Genomic DNA, 21,479 nt, shown 5'->3' on the forward strand with positions numbered 1-21,479 from the left:
CGCAGCATGACATTGGTAGTGGTAATAAGTTCATGATTGACGTACTCCATGCTCAGTTCTCATGTACCACGTCAGATTTCTCCAAAAGAAGCAACACAAACAGACTCGATCAAAATTTGACAATGGTATTATATGGTACCAACTAACTGGTTGCTTGTAACAAGAATAGAGTAAAAAATTTGCAGTACATCAAAACCATCATATGAACATGATTGATTTTACGTTTCTCAATAGGATGCATACAACGAATGGGTTATCTACATCTTGTTCTTTCAAATAATAAGAAAAAGGAGTAGCAATGTCTCAGAGGCATTTCATCAAACAGCTGGTGAGCATCGATTTCAGTTTGTGATATGAATTCATATGTAGTGAAGGACCGGGTCACTGATGATTCAAAGTCACAAAAAGCAAACAGAATCGAAGAAAAAACGAAGACCCAGAAAGCAAAGGTAGGCTACCTGGAATCGAAAGATGAAAAAAAAAACCCAAAAAAATTTAGACCATTTCTCGATTTATGCGTGTCATCCTTGCACAGGGGCCATGCTAATCTTCTCTGTATCGTTCCAATTTTATCGGATGTCCCCGAAGGGACGAACTCCAATGCAAGCTGTCTTTATATGAAGAGCCTTTTTCGGACTCCTATCTCCGATGTGGGACTAGTATCACAAATATTTTTAAAAGCACACGTGCCTCACGTTTCCTCTCTCAAGTGCAATTCTATGCGAATAAAGGTTTAAAACTAACAAAGTTTGGCTGCTTATGGGGATCATCTATGTTAATGTTTATGAATAAAACTTCATATGATTCGAAGATATGTTTCAATCTTTAAAATGCCCCCAGTTTTGTATATCAAAAGTGGAATTATAAAAATTAAAATTAACCTTCAATAGAGGTTGTGAGAGAGGATATGTACATCATAACATGTATGCTTAACAAATTGGAAGTCTAGAACAAACATCAAGGGTTTTTGTAATAGGAATTTCTCTAACTGGCTTTTGATTCTTCAGTCTCCCCCACACCCTTGCAAGCCCGATCATGGCGATGTAAATAATATCTGAAAATGAATTTGTTTCAAGAAACATCCAAGTCTAATGGAGAAATAATTAGGAAATCTTGTAGGAGGAAAGGAAACCCTTATATATGTCTTGTAATTTAAACCTCCGCCACTGTCAAATTTCAAGATATATAAATTCAATACTACTTGAGAAATAACTAGGAAACCATGTAGAATGAGGAACCCTTGTGTCTTGTTATTTATACTGGCCAGACTCAATATTTTTGCCTTAATTTTAGTTTAGCCATTCATTAATATAACATGGAAGTTGATTCTCCCATCCGAGATCATATACTTTCAGATACTGCCGAGGCTATCCATGAAGCATCTAATGCGCTGCAGGAGCGTATGCAAGTCTTGGTCCTCTCTCACACGTAGTACTTACTTTATCCATGCCTACCGCAACTTTGAGGGCAACAATAGGAACAGCATTGATCATGATGACTTGCTCAACATATTATCTTCTCAGATATTCCCAAGGCTTCCACTCGACTCCATTATACGCTGTAGCTGTGTATGCAAATCCTGGTGCAAAGGGTATGAACGACTTCGTTCAATTCAAATGACTGATCATCAAAACCTTTGGTTGGATCTGTTATTTTCCTAACAAAGAAGCAAAAACTGATGTTATCATGTGAAATCTCCAACAGCATTAGTCCAGAAAGAATTAGTGACGCCAATTTTCAACTCAAAACAGCCAGCATTATTATAGTTTGTTCATCGATCTACCCTCAGTGATATCTAATGTAAATCTTTTCTTTTTTGGTCATTATGTATCAACTGTCTATGAAACTTTCAAGTATTTGCCCTTTTTATACTACTTAACTTCAACTAAATCTTCCTGTGTTTTAAAAAAGTGAATGACTGCCAGTTTTAAAAAAGTGATTGATTAATATTAACAGATGAATCCAGTCTACAAAATTTTCATTAACAGGATATATTAAACATATGAGACACAAGTAGATGTTCCCTATGAATTAAGAACCTGCAACTTTATTTACTACCCTGAAGCTCAACTAGCTAGGCAACTTCTAATTCAGCGATAAATAATTAGCCTTTGAAGGTTTTCTTCCCAGCCCAGCCCAGCCCTGCAGCCGTTGCACCTTATATAGTTATATACCACCAACACCAGTGAATGCATATTCAAGTGTTTTCAAATCTTCAGTTCATCTATACAAAGTTTAACTATAGAAAGTACACAGTGTGATTGGTACTCATAGCTAGAGGAGTTGGAGATATGGCAATTTGGAGATAACTAACTACATATCCAGTAAAATCATTGAATACAACCAGCATAGCTAGAAAAAAATATGGCAATTTGGAGAAAACTAACTATTGTATCCAGTAAAATCCCTTCCTTCACCTAATATTGGGTGCATGATTACAAGTAGCCTGCACAGCAAAATGGTCTACATAGATCGATATACAACACACTAACACAACAAATCTTGTTGTGTCTACAATGATATGCAGTGACAACTACAAATTGGATGGTCTTCTTAGTCAGGGTCTTCAAAAGTATCTGCATACCACCATGAAGCCTGAAGACAAGGCAAAGCACTCCACACACCCCACCAAAAAAGTCTGACTCCTTTTGGATGTTGTAATCTGTAAGGGCGGACATGACTTTGCAAATGGATGCACATTCTCTTGCCTTTAGAAACGAAAGTGTGCGAGGAAGTCAGTCTTCCACTCACAAAGTAATGAGAGTCATCAGATGGTTCGTGAGGATCATATGCAGGAGCATGCTAGTGGCTTAATTAAGATGACAAAAGGGCATGCAAAGGGACATGACTACCTATATTCAAGAAAAAACCAAGAAGCCTGCTCCTACCAAAACAACTCTTGTTTTACAACAGTGAAGGTAAGAAGTTCTCACGTTCAGACAAAGATTGCCATCAGTCACAAAAGAAAAAGTAAAAAGATTCACAATGACATGGATCAATTAGTAAAGTTGGATTTGAAACATGTAGCTAAGCGCTAATATGCATTGCAATGAAGAATTACATCGTTTGAATAATTCAGATAATAGTTATTTTCCCTATTCTAAAATATAACCAACAACAAAAACTGATCTTCATTAGAAACAGAACACATAGAGGCACACAGCACAATTTCTAAAACTATGAGAACAGCACATTACAATGAGCATAATATCTTAGAGCCATAGAACCTGAATTGAGAGGAGCATGACTATTTTGGTAACCTTATTGAGCCCCTCATTGCTTCCAATTTGAGTGCCAATGAAAAGCAACTTCAGTGGCTTTGCAGTTTCTTCTTCTCTTGGAATTTCAACTGAATAATGTTTCAGTTTGGAAACTTGAGTCAAGATTTGATTGAAACGGATAATGGAAGGCAGAGGACGCCTTTGATGCATTTCATCCAACACCTTCAAGCTATTATGTTTCAACATGTCATGGAACTTTGAATGCGGCGGGGTAATATTGTTCTACCTTGCAAGATTGTGTCAGACCGACATTATCACACTCTTAAAACAAACTCATCACTATCACTAAATCAAATCCTCGCAAAGTTCCAGGCATCTGAACAAAGCTTCACAGAAGCAATAGTGATAACTTTGATCATACAGTTCCACTCTTTGACAACATGAACCACAGCACAGCACGATGATCCACTCCATGCTCAGTTTTCATGCGCCACCCCAGATCTCTCCCAAAGAAGTAACACAAACAAACGCCAGTATGACTACTCGGGCATGGGTTTACAACGATATATAAACAATAAGTTCACAATGGCATTGTATGCTGCCAAGCAACTTCCTTGTAACAGGAATAGAGAGTGAGAAATTTGCAGTACATCAAAAGTTCAAAACCATCATGAACATGACTGACTGACTGTGTTTAAGTTTCTCAATAGGATGCGTATATCTGATTTTTTTTTTCAACCCCCAGAACTAGACTTGATCTAGGGAATACCCAGTTCAAATAATAATAATAATAATGAAAAAAAAAAAATAGCAATGTCTCACAGGCATTTCATCAAACATCTGGTGAGCATCAATTTCAGTTTGTGATATGTATCCATATATCGTGAAGAACCGAGTCACTGATGCTTGGAAGTCACAAAAAGCAAATAGAATGGAAGAAAAACGAAAACCCACAACGCGAAGGTTAAGTATCTCGAATCAAAAGAGAAGGACTGAAGGAGATGCAGAAAAAGGAGGTGGATTTGGGAAAAAAAATTTGGACCATTTCTCGATTTATGCGTGTCATCCTTGCGCAGGGGCCATGCTAATCTTCTCTGTATCGTTCCAATTTTATCGGATGTCCCCGAAGGGACAATCTCTCCTGCAAGATCAGCCTATATGAACAGTCTTGCTTTGCCGCTGTTTCTCGATATGGGATTTACACAATAGATTCAAAAGATAGTACGTGCACCTCACGTGTCCTATCTCAAGTGCAATTATATCGTAATAAAGTATAAAACTAACAGCTTTTGACTGCTTGTAGAGATTATCTATGTTAATGTTTATGAATAAAACTTTATATGTATTTGAAGATATTGTTTCAAGCTTTAAAATGCACCCTGTATTGTATCAAAACTGAAACTATATGAATTAAAATTAGGGTCATTAAGCTTGAATGGAGGTTGTGAGAGAGGACATATATATGGACATCATGTCATGTGACATTTTTAACAAACTGAAAGTTTTAGAACAAAAATTAAGGGTTCTTTTAATTTGAACGAAACCGATATGGCCTATCCAGGGCAAGAAGTATCTTCAGGAACAAGTATATAGTTCAAGCATACAAATAATTGAGATTTAAGAACACATTTTTTTTATAAGATCAAATTTCATATGGCAAGCTAGTTTCAAGCGGCCATTTCTCTAACTGGCTTTTGATTCTTCATTCTGCCCCGCACCCTTGCAACCCCAATTATGGAGATGTAAACGATATCTGAAGAACAAATTTGTTTCAAGAAACATCCATTACTAATGGAGAAATAATTAGGAAATCTTGTAATGAGGGTTTCCTTCGTCTTGTAATTTAGACCTCCGGCCACTATCAAATTTCAATATTTGAGAAATAACTAGGAAACCATGTAGAATGAGGAACCTGTCTTGTTATTTATACTGGCCAGACTATCAAATATTTGCCTTTTAGTTTAGCCATTCATTACCATAACAGATAGACCTTCAGATTCAGACTAAAAAGAAGAGATACATGGAAGTTGATACTCCAGAGCTTCCAACCGAGATCATATATATAATTTAAGATACTGCCGAGGCTATCTGTGAATCATCTAGTGCTGCAGGAGCGTATGCAAGTCTTGGTCCTCTCTCACACGTAATACTTAATTACTTTATCCATGCCTGCCGCAACTTGAGGGCCTCAACAGCAACAATAGGAACAGCATTGATCATGATGCCTTGCTCAACATATTATCTTTTCAGATATTCCCAAGGCTTCCACTCCACTCCATTATACACTGTAGCTATGTATGCAAATCCTGGTACAAAGGGTATAAACGATTTGGTTCAACTCAATCGACTGATCAAAACCTTTGGTTGGATCTGTTATTTTCCTAACAAAGAAGCAAAAACTTATGTTATCATGTGAAATCTCCAACAGCATTAGTCCAGAAAGAAATGACACCAATTTTGAACTCAAAACAGTTGGCATTATTATAGTTTGTTCATCGATCTACGCTCAGATATATACTGTAAATCTTTTCTTTTTTTGGTCATATATCTACTGTCAATGAATGTTTTAAGTATTTGCCCTTTTTATACTACTTAAACTTTAACAAAATCATCCTGTGTTATATGAGCTGCAATGAACAAGGGTACAATGAATGACTGCCAGTTTAGAAAAGTGAATGATATATAAATATCAACAGTGTTGTAAAACTATAGTAAACGAATTTGAGAGAGAGAGAGTATAGACGTAGAGAATAGAATGTGTGTATTCATCTTACCATGAGGGGGTTTATATAGGAGTACATGATGTATACAAATAGACAACGTTTAATAGCAACGTCAATTACTCCTATTCACAATCCTATCAATCACTAATCTATAGTGAAAGACATATATGACTCTCCATCTATTTACATGATATTAGCAGCCATAATTATTTACAACACTCCCCCTTGGATATTTCATGTCAATAGTGTTGCCTAGGCTGAGCGCTTCTAAGTTGCCTCGTCAAAAACCTTGCCAAGTAATAAAAACCCTGTGGGAGAAAAACAACCTTGGTCGAAGGAGAAAAAGAGCACAACGCGCGTGAATGTGGAGTAGTCGTATCACAACAGAGATAGGTGAAGTCTTCTTATCAGCATCATAAGTAGATACTATGTCTACGAGAGGTATGCATTAGAGTTGCTACACCAAAACCTTGCCCGGTAAACCCTGTGGGAGAAACCCGTGGTCGAAGGGAAAAGATGAGCAAATGCATATATGTCAAATCAAAGCATCTTCCGGATGCAGTAAGTGGGGTGACCATGCCAAAGATGTGCCTCGTCAAAACCTTGCCAGGTAACAAAACCCAGTGGGACAAAATAACCCTGGACGAAGGACAAAAAGAGTACACGATGGTCAAATGGGTATGCTTCAAGATACTCCCCCTGATTTCGACTCCCCCTGAAAATTACATGTTAGGTAATTCAGATAGTTTACGTAGACCAATACCTTGAACATGCTTCTGGAATGTAGACTTTGGTAGTGACTTGGTAAAGAGGTCTGCACGATTGTCTTCAAATCAAATATGCTTAACTTCAATCTTCTGATGCTCCTGTTGTTGCTAATTGAAGGAGAACTTCGATACAATATGTTTGGTGTTGTCTCCTTTGATGAAACTCATCTTTATCTGCTCTATGTAAGCAGCATTATCCTCGTAGATAATGGTTAGTTCATCAGTGGTGGAATGCAGTCCACATGTGCTTCGAACATGCTTTGTAACGGCTTTTAGCCATGTACATTCACATACTGCTTCGTGAAGAGCTAGTATCTCAGCATGATTCGAAGAGGTAGCAACAAGTATCTATTTTGTAGACCTCCAAGAAATTGCAGTATTCCCAATGGTAAGACATAACCAGTCTGGGAACATGCCTTGTGCGGGTCTGATAGATAGTCTATATCAGCATATCCAACAAGGCGAGCATCATTCTGAGGATCAAGGGGGTTTGATCCATTCCTTGCTGCATAGGGATAGAATAAGCCCATATCCGTTGTACCTCTAAGGTAGCGAAAAATGTTTTTTTATGCCATTCCAGTGGCGGCGTGTTGGCGCAGAGCTATATCTAGCTAACAAGTTCACTTCAAATGAGATGTCCTATCTAGGGCATTGAGCCAAGTACAATAATGCGCCTATTGCACTTAGATATGAGACTTCTGGCACCAATATCTCTTCGTTATCATCTGCAGGACGATACGGTTCTCTCTAGACTTCAGACGACCATGGGTGTGCTTGCTTTTATCCTCATTAAAGCATCTTAACATCTTCTAGATGTAATTTGGTTGATGGACCAAAATTTCATCTGCACTGTCCTCAAACTTCAGGTCGAGACAATAATTTGTTCTCCCAAGGCCTTTCATCTCAAATTCCAACTTCAGGTGCTTTGCGGTTTGCTTGATCTCTTCAGGAGTATCAGTCAAATTTATGTCATTGACATAGACCGCCACAATTCCAAACTAGGAACTTGCTTCCTTAATAAACACGCATGGGCATAGTTTATTATTCACATATCCCATCCCGATTAAATATTCACTTAGACGGTTATACCACCTCCGTCTGGATTGTTTCAATCCATAAAGTGAACGCCTCAAAACTAATGGAGAGCGTGTTCAGTGGTCTAGAACTATTTGCATCGGGTATCATAAGTCCTTCAGGAACTTTCATGTATATCTCTGTATCGTGATCCCCATAGAGATAAGTTACGACCACATTCATAAGCTGCATATTCAGTTTTTCAGAAACTACCAAACTGATAACGTAGTGGAACGTTATGACGTCCATTACGGGAGAATACGCCTCCTCGTAATCAATCACAGGGCGTTGAGAAAATTCTTGCGCCACTAGACGAGCCTTGTGTATCACAATCTCGTTTTTCTCATTACGCTTCCTTACAAATACCCATTTAAATTCTACGGGTTTCACATGGGTAGGTGTAGGAACAACAGGTCCAAACACCTTTCTCGTTGTCAAGGAATCTATTTTGACCAGGATTGCTTATTTCCTTATTAGCCAGTCGTCTTTTCATTGATATTGATCAACAAAGCAAGGTTCGAGGTCATCGCATATTATAGTTTCGGTGGCCACCGCAAATACTAATATATCATTGATGATAATCTCAATCCGATTCCAAATCTCACTAAATTTACCGAGATTTCTCTATTCTCGGGAGTGGGTTCAAATGTTGAAGCGTCCCCCAACATGGTCTCTTCTAGGACGTACCCATAATCCGGATTTATCTCGTGAGATGAATCGGTTTGAGATTGCGATGTCAAGAGGATTTGTTTGTGCCAAGTTTACCCTCTTCTGGGGATAAGAATCATTCGAACCTAATGGTCTACCTCACTTCTGGGCAGGGACATATGACTGGTTAGCCGCCATGGTCGTACCTCGTCCATCTAGGACGACACATCCTACAAGGACGTCTATCCTTGCAGGCACATTTGCAGCAGGTATATATGATCTCGTCACTTTTGCTAGATCAGAGAAAATGTCTGGCATATTGTATTCTATACTCTATAGATCTAGAATTGTCCGCACTTCACTATTTTCGTGCGGTTTGGGGATCAAGATGAGACATTGTGGGGACATTCCATGTTAATTCACGCCGTTCATCAGGAACGGTGACGTTCTTATCTCCCCCTAACGGCGGGAAGACTGTCTCATCAAAGTGACAATCCGCAAATCTAGCGGTAAAGAGATCGCCTGTCAAGGGCTCTAAAGAGCACATAATGGATGGGATTCATAATCGACATACACGCCCATCCTTTGTTGAGGACCCAATTTTGTACGTTGTGACGGCACAATTGGCACGCGGACTGCATACCCAAATGCGCGTAAGTGCGAAACATCAGGTTCGTACCCAGTCACCAACTGTATCGCGGAGTAAGGTTGGGTAGCAGTGGGCCTCAACAGGACCAACATAGCTGCATGCAAGATTGCATAGCCCCACGCAAAAACTAGAAGCTTGGTGCGCATTACCAAGATTCTATTTGCGAGACCATCTTAGGTGTGAACATAGGGAACTATATGTTCAGCATCAATCCCAAGGGATATGCAATAATCATCGAAAGACTTCGATGTAAACTCTCCGGTATTATCAAGTCTTATAGACATTATGGGATAATCCGAGTGGTGAACCCTCAATTTCATGATCTGGGTGAGAGTTTAGCAAAAGCATCGTTTGCTTGCGGACAATAGTGTAACATGTGATCACTTTGTCGATACATCAACCAAAAATCATTAATATTTAACTGGTCCACATGGTGGTTGGATATATATGTCCACAAATTTCCCTTGCATTCTGTGTAGAAAAATGGTGGTGTATGTACTAGTCTTTGCATATGATGGTCTAGTATGGCATAGCGTGTCATTATATACAAGACCCTTATTCAGAAGGGGATGCACCTGCGATGAATTGAGAATACGGTGCATCATACTTTGACCTGGGTGTCCCAAACGGTCATGCCATAGCAAGTAGTTGCTTGAATTAGTTAGCTTCTAGCTAATAGATTCCAATTTCTCCAATGTACGCTTCTGGCCACACACTTTGGAGGTTATGCAAAGATATTACACTCATTTTTCTCAGTGGTTTCAGCGTGATAACCGTTGGTTCGAATATCCTTAATACTCAATAACGCTCTTCTAGAACGTGGAGAATATAAGGCCTCATTAATGGTAGGTTCAGTACCATTGGACAACATATAGTGGGTTTTGCCATAACCCTCTATCAGGTTGGATTGACCTAATACGGTTGTCACAGAGGTATGAATAGACAATAAGTTTGAAAAATATCTCCGATCTGGGAGTATGGTGTGCGTAATAGCACTTTTAACCAGACAACAAACTTCCCCACAAAATATGCCTATTCATTTATTTAATTCAATGGATCACATGTATGAATAAGTTTATTGAATTAAATATATTCGAACATAACCACATTTCTATAATCCAAAATAATTGAAAACATAAATCACCAAAATCCGAAGATGTTTCTTTCATTAAGATGAAATAGATATGGCACAAAGGGGCCAATTATACCCATGTCTTCGAGTTCTAATCCTCGGTATGTTCAGTAACTTGCCTGAAAATCCATGATCTCTAGTGTGGAATCAATAGAAAATGACCCTTTAATAAAGTTGGTATTTCGAGTTCCGCGACCGGCGTAATACTCATCTACTGCTTAGGCTATCGCACAACAGGTGCGGGACCAGCAGTCAATTCCTCCACATTGATAACAAAGATCATGCTGATTCTGGTGGCAGCGGGCCGGACCAGTGTTCCTTTCAACTCGGGCTTGCTGAGTTATGGCATCATGGTTCCTACCACGTGGGCCTTGGCCACGTGGAGCCTGATTACATGGCCTCTTGGGCTTTGGCCAAGTGGCAGACGGTTATATGGGTTAATTTCGTTCTGCCAATCATGTCTTGCTTCAAGTAAGAAATGGTCATCTGATGGTGACAGTGCTCTTCTAGAGCGACCCAAAGAGTCTGTGTATCCTCTTCATCGGATACTCAACTTGAAGTGTTTTCTCCATATGTTTCCTTTGAACATTATGGCACTCGCCTTAAAAACCTTAGTGACGACATTGTCATGAGTATCGATTGTTGATGTCATCTTCTTTGTAGTCAGATGAATTTTCACATCTTGAGTCCACTTTAGATAGTTTCTTCCGGAAACCTCCAAAGCAACAAAGTCAAACATGTTGAGATTTGACATTTCTTATAGGAAAGGAACAAATAATATTAGTGTTTCGGGTAATATTGTCCATAAGCAAGTAATGAGAACTTCAGGTTCTATAACATGGTATGAAAAATCGGATTAGACATGTAAAATCTACTGGTTTTATCATGTGTGGTGAATATATGAAGGAAACTTCAAGTTTCTTAAACAGCATTATCGAAACTACAAGTTCGATTTATGTATGAACTACTGGTTCATTAGATACCTGCATTTTCTACACATATATTCTAATGCGAAAATTTGGCAAGTAACAAAATGATACTGAATAGAGCAAATTGTAATAATATCTCACAAATTGGCTAAATGAAAATCACAAATCAATTGAGATATTAATTGCATGGTAGTAATATAACAGATTAATTATCACACAATTATGTGAATAAATGCTTCTGGCAATTAATTACACATATTAAATATGGTGAATCTATTTACAATATGAAATCATTTTTCCTTTTATTTTGATTCTGCTGGACCAAAGAAGGAGTGAGCTTGATAGTGAAGCCTATTGAGCTTAGTCTGCGGGCTCGTGACCTAGGCTTTCATGCAATAGTCAAAGAGTATGTGAGGCCTGCTGGGCTACTAGGTCCTGCAGAGGGAGAGTGGGCCTGCTGGGCTCAGGCTAGTCTGCCAAGGAATGAAAAGTTATTACTCAACCATTTCGGTAACTCCAATTGAATACGACCAGGTAAGGAAAGATGAGGTTTAGGTGGAGCGAGGCTCGCTTAAGTACACAGCCTCATCTGAACCTTTCCTAGACATCGCATCCAACTGGATGAGCCTAGTTTGAGAAGATTCATAACTTTTGTCATGGTAACATGTAGTGAGCTTCTATTCTGGCCTTGCAACTTGGGCCTGAGCTTCTGGCTCGAATTTGTTGTTATGACTTTGGGCTTGATTTGAGCTTCTGACTCAACCTCTATTAATATTCACAATTATAACATAACCAAATTCAATATATGTTATTAAATCGTAACATAAATAAATTAATGCAGCAGTTATATACCTAAGGAAATGGGTTCAAATCCCATTAATGCTTCTGGCATTTCGTATAGGTAATAAATTGGGTAAATGCTTCTGGCATAAGGAATTATAATGGCATAATTCAAATTAGTGTAACAAAAAATTAAGCCCATAATTCTTCTATCATAATTCACGCAATAATTCAGAATTGTCTCAATGTGATAATGAAGTGATTGTGGTAATGAGCATAAATTACTATGATAATTGCTTTGGATAAAATCAATCAAAATCAAATCATGGGTTGAATCAATTGATCAATCACCAATTATATGGAGTTGAATCTGCTTCTGGCAGTATTAATATTAAATGGTGTTGATAAATTCCAGCTAGCCATAGTGGCATAGTGTACAATGTGCTAGGCTAATGCATGTTGTACGTGGCTGGGTTCGAATCCCAGGAGCAGCAGAATCCCTTTTCTTTTTGCTTGTTTTTTAATTGGTATGCACTATATGGTACTACTGGACCAAATGCTTCAACTCGAAGAATCCTAACCTTTTTTTTTCTTTTCCAACCAAACAATCCAAGCCAAATAAACCAAGACACATAAACGAATATATATAAATATGTATATACCAAATATTAGGGTTCATGCATCATGGTGATTGTTCATATTCAATCATTAGGCTCAATAAGCATGAACTAATTTTGGAAAACATTACTTGATGAAGGACGGATAAAGCTTCAGTTTATGTGTGCAGAACTGAGAAGGTTGTCTTCTCAGCCAATCCAAGAGCTATTGGCCTCTTCTGGACAGCTCCCACTTCGAATGGTGTACAGGTCTCAAAACGACTCCAATAGGGCTGAAATTTGGAGGTCAGATAGAAGAGGCAGAGACGAACAACTTTGATGAAGGAAAGATTTTGATCTGAGGTCCCGATCAAGAGGTTTCGGGGCGTGCAAACAGGCTGCAGCAGGGGGATTTTTTTTTTTCTGGCTAGAGCTTGGGTTGATGATCCTCAATCTTGTCTCAATGGTAGAACTATTCGTGCTGATAACGTGTTGTAAAACTATAGTAAACGAATTTGAGAGAGAGAGAGTATAGACGTAGAGAATAGAATGTGTGTATTCATCTTACCATGAAGGGGTTTATATAGGAGTACATGATGTATACAAATAGACAACGTTTAATAGCAACGTCAATTACTCCTATTCACAATCCTATCAATCACTAATCTATAGTGAAAGGCATATATGACTCTCCATCTATTTACATGATATTAGCCATAATTATTTACAACAAACAGATCAATCTAGTCTACAAAATTTCCATTAACAGGATATATTAAACATATGAGACACAAGTAGATGTTCCCTATGAATTAAGAACCTGCAAATTTATTTACTACCCTGAAGGTCAACTGGCTAGGCAAATTCTGATTCAGCGATAAACAATTAGCCTTTGAAGGATTTCTCCCCAGCCCAGCCGTTGCACCTTATATATACCCCCTACACCAGACAATGCATATTGAAGTGTTTTCAAATCTTCAGTTCATCTATACAAAGTTATTTTAACTAAAACAAGTACACAGAGACTAGTCAAAATGCAACTTCAACCCAGGTAACAGATATCAGTACTCATAAATTGGTACTCAAGAATCAGTGCTAATGCAGAGGAGAAACCATTTCTTAGTATATACAGTACCAAGATGTAAAGTTTAGGTCTTCATGTCCAGAATAAATTTGTACTAATAAATTGCCAGAACACCAAAAGCAGTTATTGAAGTCACTACAGAAGCCCTGAACTAGCATTGGCTTCGTCACAAAGCAGTGTGAAAAAATGACTCAAAAGAATCTACCACATCTCTGATTACTCGAACAAAATGAATTTCCGTATGAACAATAACACTAAATCATTGAATGCAACCAGCATAGCTAGAAAGAATAAGGCAATTTTGAGATAACTAACTATACTATCCAGTAAAATCCCTTTCTTCACCTAACATTGGGTGCATAACAAGTAGCCTGTGCAGCAAAATGGTCTACATAGATATACAACACAATAACAAAAAAATTCTTCTTGTGGCTACAATGATATGCAGTGAGAATTACATAATTGATGGTCTTCCTAGTCAAGGTCTTCAAAAATATCTGCATACCACCACGAAGCCTGAGGAGAAGGCGAAGAGTTGGCTCCTTCCCCCCCCCCCCCCCCCCAAAAAAAAAAAAACACACCCCATAAAAGTCAACTCCTTTATGCAAGGGTCCTGCCATCCTCCAACTGCTTTCCAGCCAAGACATCTTCAATATGTCAACTGCGGACATGAATTTGCAAATGGATGCACATTCTCTTACCTTTGGAAATGAAAGTGCGAAAGGAAGTCAATGTTCCACTCACAAAGAAACGAGAGTCATCAGATGATACGCCAGGATCATATACAGGGAGCATGCTACTGGCTCAAGAGGCCACAAGGGGCATGAAAGGGACTTGACTAATTATATTCAAGAGAAACCAAGAAGCCTGCTCCTTTCAAAACAACTCTTGTATTACAACAGTGAAGGGGAGAAGTTCTCAAGTTCGGACAATGGTTGCCACCAGTAAAAAAAGAAAATGTAAAAAGATTCACAAATCCATGCATCAATTAGTAAAGATAGAACCAAAACTTGTAGCTTACCTAATATACATTACAAATTTACAATGAAGAATTACATCGTCTGAATAATTCAGATCGTCATATTATTCTAAAATACAAACAACAAGAAAAACTGATCTTCATTAGAAACAGAACATATAGAGGCACCCAGCACAATCTCTAAAACTATGGGAACAGCACTTACAATGAGCATAATATCTTAGAGCCATAGAACCTGAATTGAGAGGAGCGCATGACTATTTTGGTAACCTTATTGAGCTTCTCATTGCTTTTAATTTGAACAACAATTAAAAGTAACTTCTGTGGCTTTGCAGCTTCTTCTTCTCATAGAATTTTAACCCCTTTTGCAGTCCCAAAGCAATGTTTCCTACATATCACATGCAAATTCCCAAACTGTATCTTAAGATCCTCAAATGCCATGTCCAACCTCTCCAGATGTTGCATTGCATTCTTATTATACATAATTAACTCATAATACAAATCAAAGCTATTCCAGCTGTATTCTTCATCAAATTAAAGAAAGTCTCTTTTAGTACTGCGGGTGGAGAATGCGACTGGAGATAGCTTTGATTTGTATTTTGGGTGGACTCCAATCGGAACTTCTTCAAAAAAGTACAGAAGAAACTTATTCTTGTGGAACAATGGAATCGAAATCATAGAAAAAGAAACAAATGTAGAGAAAGTCAACCTTAATCAGCTCAAGCCATGTATTCCTTAGCCAAGTTCCTAAATTTCAGAAACCGCCAAAGAAAGCATCCCTGATGGAACTGTTTGGCCACTGATAACAAAAAAATATATATATATGTAGTACTCGTACTCGTCTCATGTGCCCGGTTTCAGGTCAATATTCAACAACTTAGTTTCCTCTCTCTCTCACTTTTGTTTTTCTTGGTTGATGGCTTTTCTTTTGCTTTATCAAAACTAAGGCAAGGCATACATAAAATAGGGAGTTGATCACTCCCCATGTTGATCAAGTTATTTATGTGTTTTGGTAAGTACCTGGCTTTGATATTTCACATGCAAATGGTACGTGTTCCAACTGTTCCCCAGCTATCTGGCTAGCACCTTGTTTTGCATGGCTAATCAGTAATGGTAAGTCAGATGCGAGTTATGTGATCCTTTCATTCAGAAACAATAACAGCACAAATTTGGAGGCTCAACCACCAACAAAGCTGACCATTCAAGATAACAGGAATAGGCTTCATGGGCAATTCACTACAGCCACTATATCATAACAGGAATAGGCTTCATGGGCAATTCACTTACAGCCACTATATCATAACAGGAATAGGCTGCAATTCATCAACATCAGAACGAGTTCACTAAAGGCAGTTCTGAAGGACGGAGAATTATGCTAGCTTAACTGGGCTGTAGCACAGGCAATATATATATATTTTTTTAAATAAGGCTTAGTCATCCTAAATATCACATCCATATCTATTTTAGCCTAGTCAAATAGTCTAGAATTCAATAGCCTGTGTTGTAATTAGAAGAGAATTCAACACCTTGATTAGTCATAAAAACTAATAGATAAAAAATGGCTTCGCTAGGGTTTGCTTGTGGCGGCGCCAAGTTTCTGACCTGGGTAGATGGCTTCTCATCTCTTTCTGGTCAGCCTGGGAAGGATGGAGGCGGAGTTCTTCTTCGTCTACGTGTTTCTGAACCTGTCGAACTCTGGTTTCGACTTCTGTTCCTGGTCATGTTGATTTGCGGACCTGCAATGGCTATGGGCTCCGATCCAGTGGTGGCGGCTACTGGTGGTTTTGGTTTTTGGGATGCGGACTGGAGCCTCTCTCGGGTTTTTGAGGTGGATGCGGTACGTGGACCGGAACTGGGTACCAGAGTGGGCGGTGCTAGACCTCCGTTGATTGAGCTCGCCAAGCCTCGAATTTGGACGGGCAGGTTTAACGGTGGTCGGAGCAAGGAATGGGATCCGGATAGAAGCCACGATGATTTCATTGGTTTGGGGCGAGGTCTTGCTGCAGATGCGGTGGTGATTGGTGGTTGGCCGGATAGATGGGAATTAAAATCTGGTGGCGAGGGCAGAGGGGTGGTGTTGGCTTGTTGGGGCTTCGATGGCGGCGTTTTGTTGGTCGGCGATGGCCATAGCAGTTTGACAACCTCCTCCATTGCAGATCATAGGGCTGCGTATGACGGTGCTGGTGACAGGGTCGATGTTGATCACGACGCTCGAGGAGATGGCGGTGGCGGCGATCATGTCGGTGGAGGTGGCGGAGACAATCAAGTTGGCAGTTACCTGTCTAGGGTTTGTGTTGAATGGTGGTCTGGGGCCTGGGTCTGGTCTTGGTTGGGAGGGCCTGTTTGGGCTTCTCATTCCTGGACTTGGAGGGCCTGCTGGGCTTGTTTAATTTTGGAAGGAATGGAAGGTGACTTGTCATCTTCCATTCCTAGCATTTAGTTTCTTTAATAGGTCGCAAAGTTCACATTCTCTGAGGGTTCATTTTACTTTTGCTTCGGAGAATGTTTGATCTTTGTTTGCAATAAAGATGCGTTATCTTCCTTAAAAGGTGGGTGTACTCGGGGTGGCCTGGGGCTTGTTCTGGTCATAGAATAGGTGTTTAGGGTTCCCTAAGGAACGATTCTTTCTGTCGACCCCATTGGGGTGTTTCGTTTTTGTACTGCTTGCTGAATCTATATAATGGGCTGACCTCTTTTTATCAAAAAAAAAAAAAAAATTAATAGATAAAGCTCATTAAAACATAAAGATAAAATCGTAGAGCAAGGGGTCAATAATTGACGAATTTGCTACAAAGAATCGTAGAGCACAGCTTAAGATTAGGTCGTCAGATTGCATATTTAACTTTATCGTTTTTTTATATATAGCAATAAAATCTACTTGGTCTAATAAGTTGATTTTGGATTGTACAAAATTTAATTTATTTATATTCACATATTTAGAAAGTTTTATCAAATGGAAGCTTAGCTCTGTCTGCTTCTAAATCCTGGCTCCGTCCTTGCTGGTCTCATTTTAGAAATCATGAAGGTTTTAAGATAAAAGTGAAAATGATAGACCACTTGAGGATAAGATTTCAATCATGATGATGCTCGGGGTTAGATATTCATGGTTGTATATAATATATAGCTCAACCGATATTCATCAAAGTAAACCCTCATCTTTGAGCAGCTATTAAAATTTCAGTCACAACAAGTTGATATGCCAACCAATTAAGAATAAGGTCTTTAATGCATCACAGAAGTTAAATTTAGTACAGTGGACTAGTCCGTAACTCAATATGCAACCCAGATAACAGATATATGCTTGATCTAACAGAATGCAGAGGAAAAAGCAATTTGAAGTATATAACCAATACGTAAAGGTCCGGTATTCGTGTCCAGGATAAATTGGTACTCATAAATTAACAAACACACCAAAAGAATTTTTGAAGTGACAAAAGAGCCCTGAACTTGCACTGGGTACTTAAGAGAGGAATGCAGAAACATAAATCAAAATAATCTACCATGTCTTTCAAATCATATAAATTGTAAGACACATATAACACTAAATCATGGAATGTAACCAGCACAGCAAGAAAAAGAGAAAGAAAAAAAGGAAAAAAAAAAGAAACAAAAAAACCAAAGAAATAGGATATCTAATTAACCATCAAGTACGCAAGTAAGAAAAGAGTCTACAGTCTCATATATCCTGTCAGTAGACACAACACAATAACAAAAGTGATCTACCAGAAAGCCAATGAGGACCAAGCAATGGACTCTTTTTTAATGAAATTCATTAACCCTAAATGGAGCAATATATGACCTCCAGCAAAACCAGTGACCAACATGTTGCAAATATTCTTAATTAGAATTTGAGTAACAACAGAAGCTGTAATTCGGGAACAGTAAAATTAGTAAGAACTTGCAGTACAGACTCGTACACCTGGGACTAAGTCCTCCGCCCCAAAATAATACTAACCATTGAAAGGAACCTCTATAACAATATAAAGAGCAATGCGAAAGCCAAATATCTCAAATTCTCAAAACAGTAAGTTCCTTTATTCCCAGACATTGAAGTGCATTGTAAACAGAGGCGTGCAAGGAATTAGGAGTTGTACAATGATACTCACGAGGAGCCTACATGCATGAAACAAAATCCCATATATCTTGCCATTATAATAACAGCAAAAGCCTGCCAGGCACAAGATGATGATCTACAGACGGCTGCGAATGCTATAGACATGAGGAATCACAACACGGTTCAGAACCTCTTTTCATGAAATTTATTGACCCTGAACCAGGAGCTCCCAATCCTAATGGATACCTGTTAACAGATGTGCTAAATAGTACTGACGTGGCGATAGGAAAATAAACTAGCATATTTGCTTCTCGAGAACCACACTATATACACGCCCCTCCCCCCTTTCATCATTACACACTCCAAACAAAATTTGAGCACACATGTAACACTGACCATGCAATACAAACATCATATGTAGAAAAGAAAGAGCACTTGGGAAGCAAAGTATCTAGACACTATACTATGTTGGAATTAATGCTTTCCTAGTCCAACTAGGTAACTGCAACAGTGAATTCACTGCAGAATACTTAGCTGCAGTTAATGATATTTTCCTTCCACTTGCTGCAGTTAAATTTCATGATACTTGTTTAATCTAGTTTAATATTCTCTCTTTTCTAGATATTTTGTAGGTTAACTTTGTACCATACATATATAAGGGAAGAGATAGTTGATGTAATTGCGTTGAACTTGATCCAAAATTCAAGCACACAAGATTGCTGAGTTTTTGTTCATCAGTTCATGCTTCAAATTGCTACTGCAGTTTCTCATCGGAGAATTCTTGGGTACCTTGGTGTTTGTCATACCCTCATTTTGTTAAATATTTTGGACTATTGGATTAGTAATATATCCAATGGTTCAAAATATTTAATAAATTGGTAACTTGTTTAGCCCTTAGCCTTTCTAATTATGCTACTCATTTCCAATAAGCAAAAATGTTAACACAAACTACTAATTGAATTGAAAACAATAAAGATAGTGAAAACAATAAAGCCAATTAATGTTTGATTATCGATCAATTGACAATTGACAATTATGATTTTTCCTTTTTCAAAAAAAAATTAAAAGAACCTTCTATCCTAAGTTCACCGAATTACTATTAGTTAAATAGTCTATATTACTAATTAATTTTATTATTAGTGAATTATTGTTTGATTAATGCTTGTTATTAATGGACAATTACACAATTGAAAATCCAATGAGAGTTGGTAAGGAAGGATGAACATGATAAATATCTCGGTCTACCAATGAGAGTTGGTAAATCCAAAACAGCAAAGTTTGCTTATATCAAAGACAAGTTGTCCAAGAAGTTGATTAATTGGAAGTCCAAGATTCTTAGTTGTGCTGGCAAGGAGATACTAATCAAGGCAGTTGCTCAAACAATGCCCCTATATGCCATGAATTGCTACCTGCTGCCTAAAAGTCTTTGTGATGATATACATCAACTATGTGCTTCATTTTTTTGGGGTGACACAGAGGAGAAAAAGAAAATCCATTGGAGAAGTTGGGAGAGACTATGTTTAACCAAGCATGAGGGAGGTATGGGCTTTAAAAACATTTATGCTTACAACATTGCAATGCTGGCTAAACAGGGGTGGAGGATTCTCTCCAATCCTCACTCTCTAATTGCTCAGTTGTACAAGGCTAGGTACTTTCCACAATGTTCATTCTGGGAGGCTGAACTGGGTGATTCTCCTTCGTTCTCCTGGAGGAGTATACTCCAAGGTAGGGCAGTGCTTAAGGCGGGTGTCCAATGGAAAATTGGGGATGGTGAACAGGTTGATATTTGGTGTGATCGATGGATTCCTGTACATGCTTCGTATCAAGCCACTAGACCCCAAAACACTTCTTTTAACAAAGTTGCTGATCTTATTGATGCTCCAAACCGGCAATGGAAAACGGGGGAAGTGCATAGTCTCTTTCCAAATGATATAGCCTCTCGTATTCTCTGTATTCCTTTGAGCAGAAATCATAGTCCGGATAGGTTAATTTGGAGTCCGGAAAAGAGAGGACATTACTCTGTCAAGTCGGCAAATTGGATTGCAAGGGTCGAAGTCATGCAAAATACTCTCACGTCTACCTCCAATGGTGATCCATACAAAGAACTTTGGCGATGTTTATGGAAGGCCAAAGTACCTGGAAAGGTAAGCATATGTGTGTGGAGAGCGTGCAACAACCTACTCCCCACAAGAGAGAGATTACTTACTAAAGGTTATAGTGGAGACAACAGATGTATACTCTGTAACCACCAGATCGAAGATGTGGCACATCTTTTCTGTCTGTGTCAAACAGCTTCAACTATTCTTTCAGGTCCACCATTTCATTTACAAGCTACCCTACTGCCATCGATCAACTTTAAGGATTGGATGTTGGAACGGGCATTAACTCTAAGCTCAGATCTTTTTGCACGTTTAATGATGATAATATGGGCCCTTTGGAAGAACAGGAACAATGTGCTCTGGGCAGGAACCAGGCAGACAGCTCAAGATATCATATTAAGCAGTTTTGCATGGTGTGATGAGTATCAGAGAGCTCGAGGTACTGTGAAGCAGCCTCACAAACAACCAAGAACAAGATGGAAGCCTGCTGAAGATGGGGCCTTCAAACTGAATGTGGATGCAGCCTTCTTACCTCAACAAACCACAGGTGGAATAGGGGGAGTGTTAAGGGATGCCTCAGGAAATTTTGTTGCAGCTTTTGCAAGACCAGTTCAACATGCTGCATCTCCTAAGCAATGTGAACTTTTAGCCATTAGAGCAGGAGTAGATTTTCTGGTTTCCCTCCAAGTGCAGCAGGCTGTCATCGAGAGTGATAGTACGGTGGCTATTGCTGAAGCTCTCAGC

At 38.7% G+C, this 21,479-nt stretch overlaps 2 non-coding genes across 2 annotated transcripts; both read right to left on the reverse strand.

Annotated features, from left to right (window-relative positions):
- Nucleotides 1-489: 489 nt before the first annotated feature.
- Nucleotides 490-592, reverse strand: LOC133707618 (U6 spliceosomal RNA). Its single transcript, XR_009845230.1, has one exon. It is a non-coding gene; the product is annotated as a U6 spliceosomal RNA (small nuclear RNA).
- A 3,659-nt stretch (nucleotides 593-4,251) lies between these two features.
- LOC133707609 (U6 spliceosomal RNA) lies at nucleotides 4,252-4,354 on the reverse strand. Its single transcript, XR_009845222.1, has one exon. It is a non-coding gene; the product is annotated as a U6 spliceosomal RNA (small nuclear RNA).
- Between the last annotated feature and the right edge of the window lie 17,125 nt (nucleotides 4,355-21,479).

This window comes from Rosa rugosa, chromosome 4, assembly GCF_958449725.1.
Source record: "Rosa rugosa chromosome 4, drRosRugo1.1, whole genome shotgun sequence".
Classification (NCBI taxonomy): Eukaryota; Viridiplantae; Streptophyta; class Magnoliopsida; order Rosales; family Rosaceae; genus Rosa; species Rosa rugosa.